The sequence below is a fragment of the Manacus vitellinus genome, unplaced genomic scaffold (genome assembly GCF_001715985.3).
Source record: "Manacus vitellinus isolate BGI_N305 unplaced genomic scaffold, ASM171598v3 scaffold_0_pilon, whole genome shotgun sequence".
Classification (NCBI taxonomy): domain Eukaryota; kingdom Metazoa; phylum Chordata; class Aves; order Passeriformes; family Pipridae; genus Manacus; species Manacus vitellinus.
In genome coordinates, this window is record NW_021938789.1 from 50,839,050 (window position 1) to 50,852,258 (window position 13,209).

Genomic DNA, 13,209 nt, shown 5'->3' on the forward strand with positions numbered 1-13,209 from the left:
CTCACAATGTCTCCCAACTCCTGTAAGGAGAGGTTTTGGTTTTACCTCTAGAAGGAGAAATCACTTAATCACCATCTAACCTGATGTAAAGACAGCTGCTGTACAATGCGGGGAAGCAGCAGGGCAGAGGGAGATTGATCAAAACATAGTTTTACAGGAGAAGCACTCTGGGACTCTTTTCCTTCAAAAGTGAACTTTCTCGACAAAAAAGGCCCTTTTACAGGGGAGGACTAAGCCACTCAGAAAACTCACACATCTCGCCCTAAAAGATCACCACAGTCCACTACTGAAAAAGAAAATTTAAAATTTCCAGGTACTCATGTTCCTTCTCAGTTTCATATTGGGAAAAGCAAGGTGTGTAATTGTGTGTCAACAGCTGAAATCCTATGCAGTTCATACGCTCCATGAAATTTTACCCCTACACTGCATGGAAAACTATAATGAAGTTGACTGTTTTGCTGGGAAACAGATATATACCAGTACATGTCTGACTATGTTTCAAAACTGGAAGCCCCATTAAGGGTACTTTTTCCCTGATGAAGGGTCCCATGACAGCTGTGCCTAATAAGAAAGCACTGTGCTTTCAATCATTGTGGTTTAACCCCAGCTGGCAACCAAGCCCCACATAGCCACTTGCTTGCTCCCCCCAACAGGACAGAGGAGAGAATCAATCAGAAGAGAGAAAGTGAGAAAACTCATGGGTTGAGATAAAGACAGTTTGATAGGTAAAGCAAAAGCTGTGCGGGCAAGCAAAGCAAAACAAGGAATTCATTCACCACGTCCCATGGGCAGGTAGGTGTTCAGCCATACACAGGAAAGAAGGGCTCCATCACACATAATGGTTTCTTGGGAAGACAAAAAGCCATCACTCCGAACATCCCCCACTTCCCTCGTCTTCCCCCAGCTATAGAGTATGCTGAGCATGATGCCATATGGTCTGGAATATCCCTTGGGTCAGCTGGGGTCAGCTGTCCTGGCTGTGTCCCCTCCTAACTATTTGTGCACCCCCAGCCTCCTCACTGGAGGGGTGGGTGAGAGGCAGAAAATGCCTTGATGCTGAGCAAGCCCTGCTCAGCAGTGACTCAAATATCCCTGAATTATTGACCCTGGTTCCAGCACAAATCCCAAACACAGCACCATACCAGCTACTATGAAGAAAATTAACTCTACCCCAAGCAAAACCAGCACACCAAGGATAAAAACAAGGAAGATGAGAATATTTACCTACATTTCACATTTTCTCATTGTTGGACACAACACAAGAGGTTTAATACCTCTGGTGAAGCCTGCCTTCCTTATTCATGGATTAGCCTCTTTCCCTTAGTCTCACTGTTTTGATGGAACTATTATAAACCATAGGACTGCTTAAGGGCATCAGCACTGATCCCAACAATCAACTACCAAGATTTTGTGGTTTGTTGTTTGTGGATATTTGTTTGTGGGTTTGGGTGGTTTTTTTATACCTGCAAAATCTAAGCATCTTAAAAGCTCTAGCAAAAGCATAAGACTACTGATACAGAGCTAGATATATATATATGTGCATCACTTGATATGCCAAACCATATGCCAGCAGGGAGGTCCTGAAGCATGTAAAGCTTGATCCAAAAATAATTCTTGGCAGAACTGGGGCCTGATTCTCCAACATATGATAATTTCCCTACATATATATCCTATTCTCACACCTGTGCACTTGTGTTATCTTCTCCCCCCAACCCATCGTAACTCCCTACACCAAAAAAAAAAAAAAAAAGCCCAAACCCCAAAACACGTTGCACAGCTGTCTCACTGTCACATCTATTATTCAAGAAAGGTCTCATTGAATAAATGTCTGTTCAGAGGCTCTAAACAAATTTCATTTCTGAACACCACTGTCTGCAGCCCAGCAGGCCATTTCACTAAGATAAGATCACACATTTAATCAAACGCTTCAAAAAAGAAATACACACCAAGTTTGCTTAATAACGCCAAATAATAAAAGTGCAGCGTTGGCAGCATACTAATTTTTAGAGCTCTTTCTTCTTTGAGGGTTGTCTCAATAGTCAAGGTCAACCGTACATGGGATTTCTTCTAATTAGGGTTTCTGGTAACGGTTAGACTTGCTTACACTCACCACTTAGCCATGGTTTTCTCTAAAATGAAGACATCTCTCTTTCATTTTAAATTAAATCATTGCAGCATCCCACCCAAGTGTGACACACAAAACTGCACAACACTGCTAATTCAATAGAGAACGTAAATGAAAGACAACAAAAACCACATCTTTGTGGTCAACAAGGAATCACTCCCACAAATGTCTATGGTATAAAAGGAAAAGCAATTTACAGGAAAAAAAAAACAAAATGTGATTATCTGTTTGGTGTTTGATTACAGCTCCTACTGCAACCCAGCAGAGACCTATTTGAGTTAGAAATCAGAAGTGGACTTGGCACCCTTAGGTCAAAATACATTTTGCCATTTATTTTATTGTAGTAGTAAGAGGAACCAGCTTAAAGAAACGGCATTACATTACTACTACAGCAAAATACATCTATATTATTACAGACTAGACTTTCATGGTATTCTTCACTAACTTGCCTGTTACTCTGGCTATTAATATTTATTTATTTACTCATTTAAGTAATCAGCTTTACCACAATGACGACTGCTGAAATAGGCTTTGCTCCCGAATTACATGAACTTGGGAGAACCCTGGACCCTCACTGTGCTCAAGCCTGCAGCTTGAAAAGGGTCAAACAAAAGCTGGCATCCTCACCCTTACAGCCTGGCTCACGGGTTATGCTGCTCTGCCCTTCACTTGCATGGGATGAGGGAGCGATCAAGCATAAAGGCATCGGAGAAGACAACCCCCCATCTGCCGCTCCCAAATCTGAAGAAGACAAACAGCAAGGCAGCTCTCAGAGATATTCCCCATCGTATCCCATTCTCCCATCCACAAACATCCCTGCAGACACAGTGGAGGTCCAGATCCTCCCCTCGAATGGGGAAATTGCAAAGTAGTTTAGGCTGGCATAAACAACCACTTAAGTCTACTGGCAAACATCTTTCTACATCTTTCAAACATCTCGAGTTTTACCCAAGATCTCAGCCTCCCTGCAAACAGAGCTGCTCAGGTGGGAATATCCACATGCACTTTGTGATGTGAGCCTGTATTTCTCATCAAAACAAAGATACTTGCACAGGTATAATTCCCTTGTCGCAGTGAAATGTTGTCTACCTTGACTTCAGCAAGGCTTTGGACATTCTCTCTCACAACATCCTCATAGGAAAGCTCAGGAAGTGTGCGTTGAACAAGTGGACAGTGAGATGGATTGAGAACTGGCTGACCAGCAGACTCCAGAGGGTTGGAATCAGTGGCCCAGGGTCCAGGTGGCGGCCTGTCACTAGTGGTGTCCCCCAAGGTACAATACTGAGCTCAGCATCATTTAACTTACCATCAACGACTTGGATGAAGGGGCAGATGCCTCCTCAGCAAGTTCACTGATGACACAAAGCTGGGAGGAGTGGCTGATACCCCAGAGGGCTGTGCAGCCCTTCAGAGGGACCTCAGCAGGTTGGAGACATGGGCAGAGAAGAACTGTCTGAAATTCAACAAAGGCAAATGCAAGGTCCTGCACCTGGGGAGGAATAACCCCACACACCTGTACAGGCTGGGGACTGACCTTCTGGAAAGAAGCTCTGTGGAGGACGACCTGGGGGTCCTGGCAGACAACAAGCTGTCCATGAGCCAGCTGTGTGCCCTGGTAGGCAAGAAGGCCAATGGTACCCCAGGGTGTACCAGGAAGAGCATTGCCAGCAGGTTGAGTGAGGTGATCCTGCCCCTCTACTCAGCCCTGGTGAGGTCTCGCAGTGCTGTGTCCAGTTCTGGGTTCCTCAGGACAAGGGAGACTCGGAGCTCCTGGAACGGGTCCAGCAGAGGGTTACAAAGATGATTAAGGGACTGGACCATTTACAGAAAAAATTCTTTACTGTGAAGGTGGTGAGGCACTGTAACAGGTTGCCCAGAGAAGGTGTGGATGCCCGGGCAGTGAGTGTTCAAGGTCAGCTTGGGTGGGGAACTGAGCAACCTGGTCTGGTGGGAGATATCCCTGCCCATAGTAGAGGGGTTGGAACTAGATTATCTTTAAAGTCCCTTCCAACCAAAATTATTCCATGATTCTATTTCTCTTACTGAGATACAATAGGCTAAGAGAGTTCAGCCTTGAAAAGAGACAACTGAGAAGGCACCTCATCAATGTATACGATTACCTGAAGGGAGGGTGTCAAGAGGATGGAGCCAGGCTCTTCTTGGTAGTGCCAAGTAAAAGGACAAGAGGTAATGGGTAGAAACTGGTGCACAGGAAGTTCCATCTGAACATGAGGAAGAATTTCTTTACTGTGCAGGTGACTGAGCATTGGAACAAATTGCCCAGAGAGATTGTGGAGTCTCCCTCATGGGAGATATTCAAGAACTGTCTGGATGCAACCCTGTGCAATGTGCTCTAGGATGACGCTGCTTGACCATACGACCCACTGTGGTCCCTTCCAACCTCTACAATTCTGTAATTTTAGCCTCCCTTTGGGAAATTGGAGATGTTGTAGAGAAAACGGCTCCCCACTCCTGCAATCAAAATGCCTCGCACAGGCTTTAGAAAGACTCATTGCAAATTGGTGACCTACTTAAGGAGATCTATAAAGTGTATTACAATTGCAGTTGTGGATCCCTTGTCAAAAAGTCACAAGTTATCACTCTATGCAGTGCAATTGCTATATTTCAAATACCTATCAGGATGAATTTTACACATGATATGTATCATTTTGGAGTCGTACTAAATAAAGCAGTGATTATAACATTACTGTCCTTTAAAACAAAATTTAAAAAGAGGGGGGGAAAAAGACACACAGCCATTCCACACACCTGCATCCATTAAAGATAATCCAAAATGACGTTTTCTTGCAGAAGTCTGTGCTGTGGGAATTGCAAATGCAGTAGTTACATCATAATTTCCCTCAGAAGGAAGTGCAATATATACACCAAACTTTCAAACTATTAAAGCCTGTGATTGCAATATCCAAAATCCAAAGGAATGACATTTTAGATTACACACACAGTTCCAACAAGGTCGAGCTGAAGCACAATGTCCAACATACAAATCTGTGGTGTGTTGGAAACAAGAATGGTTGTTCTCTGGATACTCTGGATAAGCCATCTACTACAGGATTATAAACCAGTTTTGTGCACCTCCAGATAGCCTTAACATAAAAAAATCATTCAGGATTCAATCCCAAAGTGTTCTGTTACTGTGGAAAAAAAAAGGAGGAGGGTAAAAAAAAAACAAACCAAAAATGCAAAAGAACACACAAACAAAACCGGTAAATAAGAATTCACATTACATGACAGATATATGGGTAAGAAAACTGCAGCATACATCTTGCTGAAACAAAAACACCCGAAATATGAAAACCTGCCCCCTTTGAAGGGAGTGGTGGGAATTTGCACCATTTCAAAATCACAATGTTTCAGTCAGTAACACACACACGCAACGGCAGTGTGAAAGAAAAGAGGTTAACATGATCCCTGAAATTCTCCTCAACTGTCTCCATCAGTGAAGCCTATTCAAAGAGACAGCTACAATGGGTGCTTTTTTTTTTCCTGTTCCCCAGCAGTCTTTGGATCAGGACAAAGTAAAAATAAATTAAATTAAATTTAAATAAAACAAAAAAAATTTTTTTTAAAGGGGAAAAAGGAGGGGGAAAAAAGAAAGAGAAAAAAAATAGAGAGCTATTGAAAATCTCCTTACAGGGTCAGCTGTCACTGGAATGCATTTGAGTATTCAGGGTACCCACCCATGCAGAACATCAAAAACTGGGCTTGGGTCCCTCCCCTATTCTCACGGGCTTAAGCCACGGCTTGGTTTGCAACAGGGCGCTAATAGCAAGGCAGGGCAGTGCCTCTGCAGGGCTTGTAAACATCGAGACCCACCGATCAAACAGGGGCACTGCTTCTGCTTAAGGATTCATTATGTCCTGGTGTCCTCCAACACAACACATCGGGTTCCTTAAAAAAAACAGTCAACAGCTCAGCTGCTCCCAGAGCTGGGCTCCTTTGAGCTAAATTCCCCATCTAACCTAGATCTGCCCAAAGTTAGGTAGCATACATAGCTAACATGCCCCCAACTCATTGCATGAAGGAAAATGTTGACATTCCCAAGAAAGCTGCAAACAGCACTTCTGCAACACAGTGATACTTCTCTTCTTCGCTCTGAGGGCAATGAAAAAAATCTCATTAAGGCAGGCTTGGGATCAGCAACTTCAGAATGGGAACAGGCTGCTACAACAAATAAGCAAGGACCAGCACTGACTCTGATAAAACATGTGGTTGCTCAGCACATCTGAAAATGTGGTTGTTTTAGTTTGGTATTGGACTACTAGCCAAGCAACTCAGTTAAAATTTTAAAACTGCAAGCCCATGCACAAGTATTTAGTTATTGTCCATCACTGTACCTACCAAAAAACAATCAGAAAATAAATAGAGAAAGTTTTTCCAGGAACAAAATTTAAAAAAAAAAATCCCTCTATGCATCAGCACCATCATTTCACAAACAAAACCTATGTATGCACACACACATACAAACAGCTGCAGGTACATACGTCTGCAGGTACAATCTGAGAATTGCACCTATACTCAAAATTCTTTTTCATTTCCTTGAGTTTGACAAAAAAATCAGAACAGTGTCTGTTCCCCAAATCATGTTATTTATGTGTCTATTTACATGTCTGCATATAATAAATGGATGTGCTAAGACTGCATTAGTCAGGATGTTCCTGTTCCACAAAATTTAAACAGCGTCTATTCTTGCAGTGTCCTCACCTCTGGAACTAGCTTCTTGGTTCCTGTGGAGTGGGAGAGGGACTTACTGTAAAACTCACATACGTGTGCTCTTACAAGCTACCTACTTGCTGTTGGTATAAAACAACGAAGAGTCTTATCCAAAGGTGCCAGGTTTAGACTAGACCTCTTCCCAGAACAGCGCTGTGCAATGCTGGCACCTTTGTGCGGAGCTTTACAGTAGGGCAATTCATGGCTAAATTTTAAGCACCACTTCTACAAAAGCCCAGGGAGTCCTCTTTCACTTCATTTTAACTTTGCATCGCTGTAAGAAAACATTCGTGTTGGTCCTTTGTATTTATGACATTTTGTTTTAAGTTCTAGAAATACATAGCTCCATTCCAAAGTTCAAAATCAATGACTTTACCTGATATAAATCAATGCAACTGCAATCAAATCAGTAAAGCTCTTACAATTAATAGTAGCAAAGCTATAACACAACCTACTCAAAACACTGCGAATAATACTTCAAAGCTGTTCTCTGACAGGTACCCACTGCAATGAATTGGAGTTGTGCTACAGACCTCTGAATCATTAGGTCTGTAGCCACTGAAATCATTCCTATGTAATTACTCACATGTTGACAAACGTGTTTTAAAAAAATAATTTTAAAAAATCCTGGCAGTGTGAGGCCATACACTAATGGATGGTCTGTAAAAGTATATTGCTCTTAGGCATTTAAATGAAATCTATAGCTTCATATTGCTTAACTAGGACAGCTGCCAAACTCTTCTTTGCTTCCTTCAGAATGGTATCTATTTCGTGACCCTTGAAACTGAAAGCTGTCAAGTCTCAAACAAAAGTGTCTGGATTTTAATTTTTTACTGTTTTCGGGAACACATTTTAGAAGTGTACACTTCTTTCAACTTTTCATCTTCAACAACTGCTTTGTTCAACCTGAAATGCCACCTCTGGCAAAGACATTACAACACAATAAGTAGAAACTTGATGATGAAGCCAGGGAATGTTTTTGAAAAGATACCACATCTGAGTTTCTGGAGCTTCTTTTGAGAAGATAACATATCTGAGATTCTTGAGCATCTTCCCCTCACAGGGAAGCCAAAAGTACTGCTCCACTGACTACACTGGGAACTCCATCACAGATGCAGCAGTACCTCCCTTGAATGAGAGTGGGCCTGAAGAAGTAGAGATGAAAAGTTGAAAAAGAGAGGAAAAAAAAAAAGAAAAAAAAAGACAGAAAGACCAAGGCCATTTAAAAAACAGTGTAGTGCTCATGTCTCAGCCAGAGAAAAACACAGAGGTTTCAGGCAGGCTGAAAAAAATCCCACACTGAGCACTGCTTAGTAAGTAAAACAGTGGTCCATAACACAATTAAAACAAAGTTTTCATTGCCTGAAAAGAGTAGCTACCTTGCTATAGCTACAGATGCTTGGTGCAATGACTGATAAAAATATCTGCCTTATAGGTAAAACCAGAAGGCTCTCAGAAAAGAGTGCTGAAGAAAAAGCTGTAGTGTCAAGGTGTCCTTAGAGAAGTTGTCTCAAAAATGAACACTTAGCTTACAGCCAGGAGACACATGCATTTCAGACTGCACTGTAGAGATTATCTAGTGAGGAACATAATACAAGCATTACACTGCAAACCTGGAGGCCAAAAACAGGCAATGAGATAACGTCTTAGATAGAATCACATCACAGATTCGAGTAGGAGGTGGCTTCCTTGCCATTAAAGTAGCCAGGAATTAAAAGTAGATGCTTAAAAGCAAAGTTCTCCTTCTATTTCATCAGCCTGCTCTGGGAGCTTCCATGCCAGTAGGCACCAGAATGAAATCAGGGAGTGCTAGAGCATCTCAGCACCTACAGAAACAAGGACATATTCACCGGCGTCTCAAGTAGGGATTAAAGAGCCTGATATTCAGTGCTGGTGAGGATCGTGACAAACATTTGGCAAGGCAGACATGACCCCAGGAGATGATGTAGTCAGAGGCCAGCATGTCAGACTGCCTTGCTGGGACAGGTATGTTCCTACAAATACACCAGAGCACAGTGAACTGGTGCAAATGACACAATTTCTAGCTCTCCATCCTACAGACAACTGAAAGCACTGGCTTCAGACATAGCAGGGACTCAAGTGTGTATGTACACTCTAAATTTGGCAACGTGGTGAACTTTTCATATTCACATCCCAGCAGGAAGGCATCTATCGGATGAGAAAAGGACCAGCAGGGAAGAACTGGGAGTCCAAATGAACTACAATAAACATCTCTCCAAAACATCAATGCTCACCAAGTGCATCCCACCCCAATAAGCAGTCCATCATCAAAAGAGGTAGGAAAAAGCATTTTTATTTTGCAGGGTTGTCCTGATGTCTCAGTACTGTCCCAAGTAGTACATCATTATTGTGATGTCTAGCTTTCAGATGATCACTGCTCCAAAAAAAATTAAATTTTTGAGGTGTTCTTCCAAACCTCTTGTGACGTGCAAGAATGCTCTAAGGAGTAAGAAATTTTATCAAAATCACTCCAATCACAGCATTGGATTGTTTCCGCAACCACCAAATAACATAATTACAACAGAAAAAAAAAAAATAGTGAACTTATTTAAAGCATAGAAATCCTCGTGCCCGTCCTGCGTGTTTTAGCTTTTCCATGATCCATTCCTGCTCCCTGAATGCCATCACTTTCATCAATCATTAACCCATCCTTTATACTGTGTCACGCACTAAATAGCTTCCTAGTCAATCTACACCAGTCCCAACACTATTAGTATTAAAATCTGTAATAATAAATCATCTGTTCCTAGGACTTCTCCATTTACAAAGACTTCACTCTCCTGTGTGCATCTCATTTATTCGTATTGATGATGCATACACTCATGCTCTGAATGTGAAAACCCTGACAGCACCATCAGGCCCTCCAACTGAGTGTTGTCTAAAGGTAAAGGTCATGCATATTCCTCTTCAGTCCTGGTTTACCTGCCTCTAAATATTTATTTATTTATTTATTTATTTATTTTTGTAACAGCCCTGCAACGCCGGGGAACAGGCAGACACCCAGCTCATCAGGCAGCCGGCTGGATCCGTGTGCCTGCATCTTCACCTACAAACCTGCTTGCATTTCCCTCCCACCCAGCAAAGAGCACCAGCTTCATTTTTCGCAACAGCAGGCAGGGCAATTCATTTTCTCTTTCAGGAGCAAAAGCAATTAATGCTTGGACAGGCAAGCCGAGCACCTCTGCCACATCAACCCCGACCGGGAGAGACGTGGTCCCCATGGCATCATCCCAACCTGTGGGATGCACGGCCGAGCAAACAAAGGAGGGGATGGACCGGCAGGTGCTCAGGCACGAATTTAAATTTCCTAGACTGAGACATAAACTACTTCATCTCCAGAGGGCACCGAGAAACCAAACCCCTAGGTCCCACTGTTGTCACAAAAAACATCTGAGTGAGGTCTGTAGTCTTAAACTTAATAAATACCATTAAAATCTCATTGCCCCATAAAGCAGGACTCGGCATTTTCACTGTCATCAATCTACACTGCCATTTATCTTGCTCTGGAATAAATGTTAAATTAAACATACCCTCTCCTAACCACCCCAGGAAGAAAAGGGAAAATACATATTTATTTAATAACAGAAATTATACGGAACTCACAGGTCAAGACTAGCTTTATAAAAACTTCAGTCCTTCTGGAAATTATCATACCAGAGATTTGTATCGACTTTATTTTTTGCTAGCAGGTAACAAGACAACAGTCACTTTATAGTAAACCAAGCCTAAATAAGGAAAAAGTAATCTTATGGAGCAGGAACAGAAGCAGCCTCAACCATAACAAGGGTGACTGATTCCTGTTCCCTCAGAGCAGTTGTTTTACCTTTAAGTAAAAAATACAGCTTTTTTAGGGAAAAAACCACAGCTTTATGGTGGAGCCCTAACCTGAACTTTATCTCCCACCATCAGTATGGGTGCACAGATTTTCTCCCTTCCTGATCTGGTATTCTCAAGTGACAACTGCTGACTTTTTGACAGCAGCCCATTTTAACCTACAACACCTGGTTTACCCCCATAAAAAAACTCCATGAAAGAATTTTTCCTAATGAATACACAGTAGAAGCCTGTTCATATTGAGAACCCTTGGAAATGATGATAAATGAGCTCTACAAAGCACATGCTACTACTCAATACCAAGCAGGCAGCATTGGCTGTGCTCTTAAGAGACAGTATTCCACAATGAAAATGGAATTTATTTCTTTTTAACTCCAGGGAAGGCATTTTTTTTGGTCACCTTTGAAAATTTTGATCCTACACTCTGGAATAATCAAGGCTGTAATTCAGAAAGCAATTGCAACCAGCAGACTACCTATCTGCCTTGTATCAAGAAACAGATGGCATTTTCACCCTTTTTCTTGCATCTCAGCCTCCGTCTAAGCAGCTGGCTGCCTGGAACCAGAACTGTGAGAGTGGAAATAGCAATAACTCCTAATGAGTGATCTAAACAGGAAAGTAAATACAATAGACACGGGTTGTTTTGGCTAAAGCAATAATGATCGCTACAGTTGACAAGCAGACAATACATTGCTTTTGGCCATAATACGAGTTGTTTTAACTACCGCAGAGAAGAATCTCATGCCTATCAGGAAAGGAAGAAAGAGAAAGAGAAGCTCCTTTCTTACCTCGCCATCCCTCAAGCAAAACTAAACATCTGCCTATCCACAGGGAAAGGGTGGGGGTAAAAAACCCAACTAAATGTACTGGGGGGGTCAACGCTGCTGGGGGGAACAACTCTGGACACAAGGCTGCTGATGAAACTCATCCTTGAAGGCAATCCCCAAATACCCAGGGAACATCTCTGGGGCACTGCACTATACCTACATCTTCATTAGCAATAATGGGCACCAGCTCGATGTAAGCTCCGCAGACTGGGAAACAGGAACGGGTTACTTTCTGGTTGATGGCAGGGAGCAATCATCAGCCTTATAACCGTATTTTCCAACTTATGCAGTCAAAAGATAATTGCAAGGAGAACACAAATAAATAATGAAGCGAGCAAATAAACAAAGCGTTTAAAAAAAAAAAAAGGCATTAAAAACGCGGTTTTCTTCCTCCAGCCATACATATCGGCCCTTGCTCAAAAATCCCTCTGGCGAACGCCAATCCTATACTGTTAGAGCCGGCAAACGCAACCTCGCAGGCAGGAGGTGGGAAGCCCTGCACATCCCTACCTACGCCGTCCGTTCCGCTCCCCGGCTGCACGGGAAGGCGAAGCCCGCGCCTACCTGTAACCTGGGGCCCCCGGCTGGATGCAGACCTCGACCCCTCCAATTCATACCAACGAACAGGCGATCCCCCTAGCGCACACCCCCAGTTCGGCAACATCCCCGCACCCATGCCCCCTGTTATCCAGGAAAGCGACTGCTTCTCGAGGCACCCTTCAGCAATTAAACAGCAACGTAGATCCGCGAAAGGGTGGGCATGAGAACGGGGTGGAGGGACATAATGAAACTCAGGAATTTCTCAGTGTAACACCAGCAAACCCACCGGTCCAACGCGGTGCCTTTCACAGAAAAACAGAAGAGAGAGTAGGAACAAACCCTACCGGGTCCCCTCCATCTCCTCACTGCCTTTGCCACCCTAGTCGTCCACGGACAACCAGGCTAGAGCCTACAAGGCATTTCCCAACAAGATGCGCACCCCTCCTCTCCACTATCGTCCCCCCCCGCACCATGCAGACCCAGAGAGATGCTCTCCCGTTACCTGAAGGATCCAGCCCCCCTGAAGGCAAACTACCGTTATTATGGAATAATTCAATCCAAGCGAGCGCTCAGGGCGGCCGGCACCCTTCAGCCCAACGCAACCGAGCAAGGGTGCAACTGAGGGCCAGGCAAGGGCTGGTGAGCATCCATCCGCTGGGTGGTTAGTTACCTTTATTCACCTCCGGCTCCTGAGATGCGAGTCCCCATCAGATCCTCAACAACCTGCAGCAGAGAGCTGCTGCCACAATCCAGCCATTAAAACCAGGGGTGGGAGTAGGAAGCAGACCTGGCCACAGTACCAAAGCCCCCAGCCAGAAGGTAAAGGGGAGGACGAGAAGCACGGAACGTCCCTCAAGGAAGGAAAAATGTAAAAAAAAAAAAAAAAAAAAAAGGAAGGAAAAAATAGAAGTAGAAGTCTCTCCTTTTCTGCCGTGTTCTTCTGCTACACAAGCTTCCTCCCGGAGGACAAGGGTGTGTGGGGATGGGGGAGGCGATCGCTTCCTCCTCTTCCCCGCCGTCGCCGACCCCTCTGGACGAAAGCCCCGCTCCGATTTACCTCCTCCAGGTGGGCAACTTCAGAGCAAGGTGATGTCTCCGGAGCCGGCACCACCGGCGAGGCGATTCGGATGC

At 43.6% G+C, this 13,209-nt stretch overlaps 1 protein-coding gene across 20 annotated transcripts in view; it reads right to left on the reverse strand.

Moving 5' to 3' along the window:
* Positions 1-13,179, reverse strand: part of ADGRL3 (adhesion G protein-coupled receptor L3) — a 513,962-nt gene extending 500,783 nt beyond the window's left edge. For all 20 annotated transcript variants that reach the window (XM_018073156.2, XM_018073129.3, XM_029960802.1 and 17 more), the window contains exon 1: positions 12,749-13,179. The gene's annotated coding sequence lies outside the window, so the exon portion shown is untranslated. The remainder of the gene's footprint in view (positions 1-12,748) is intronic.
* Between the last annotated feature and the right edge of the window lie 30 nt (positions 13,180-13,209).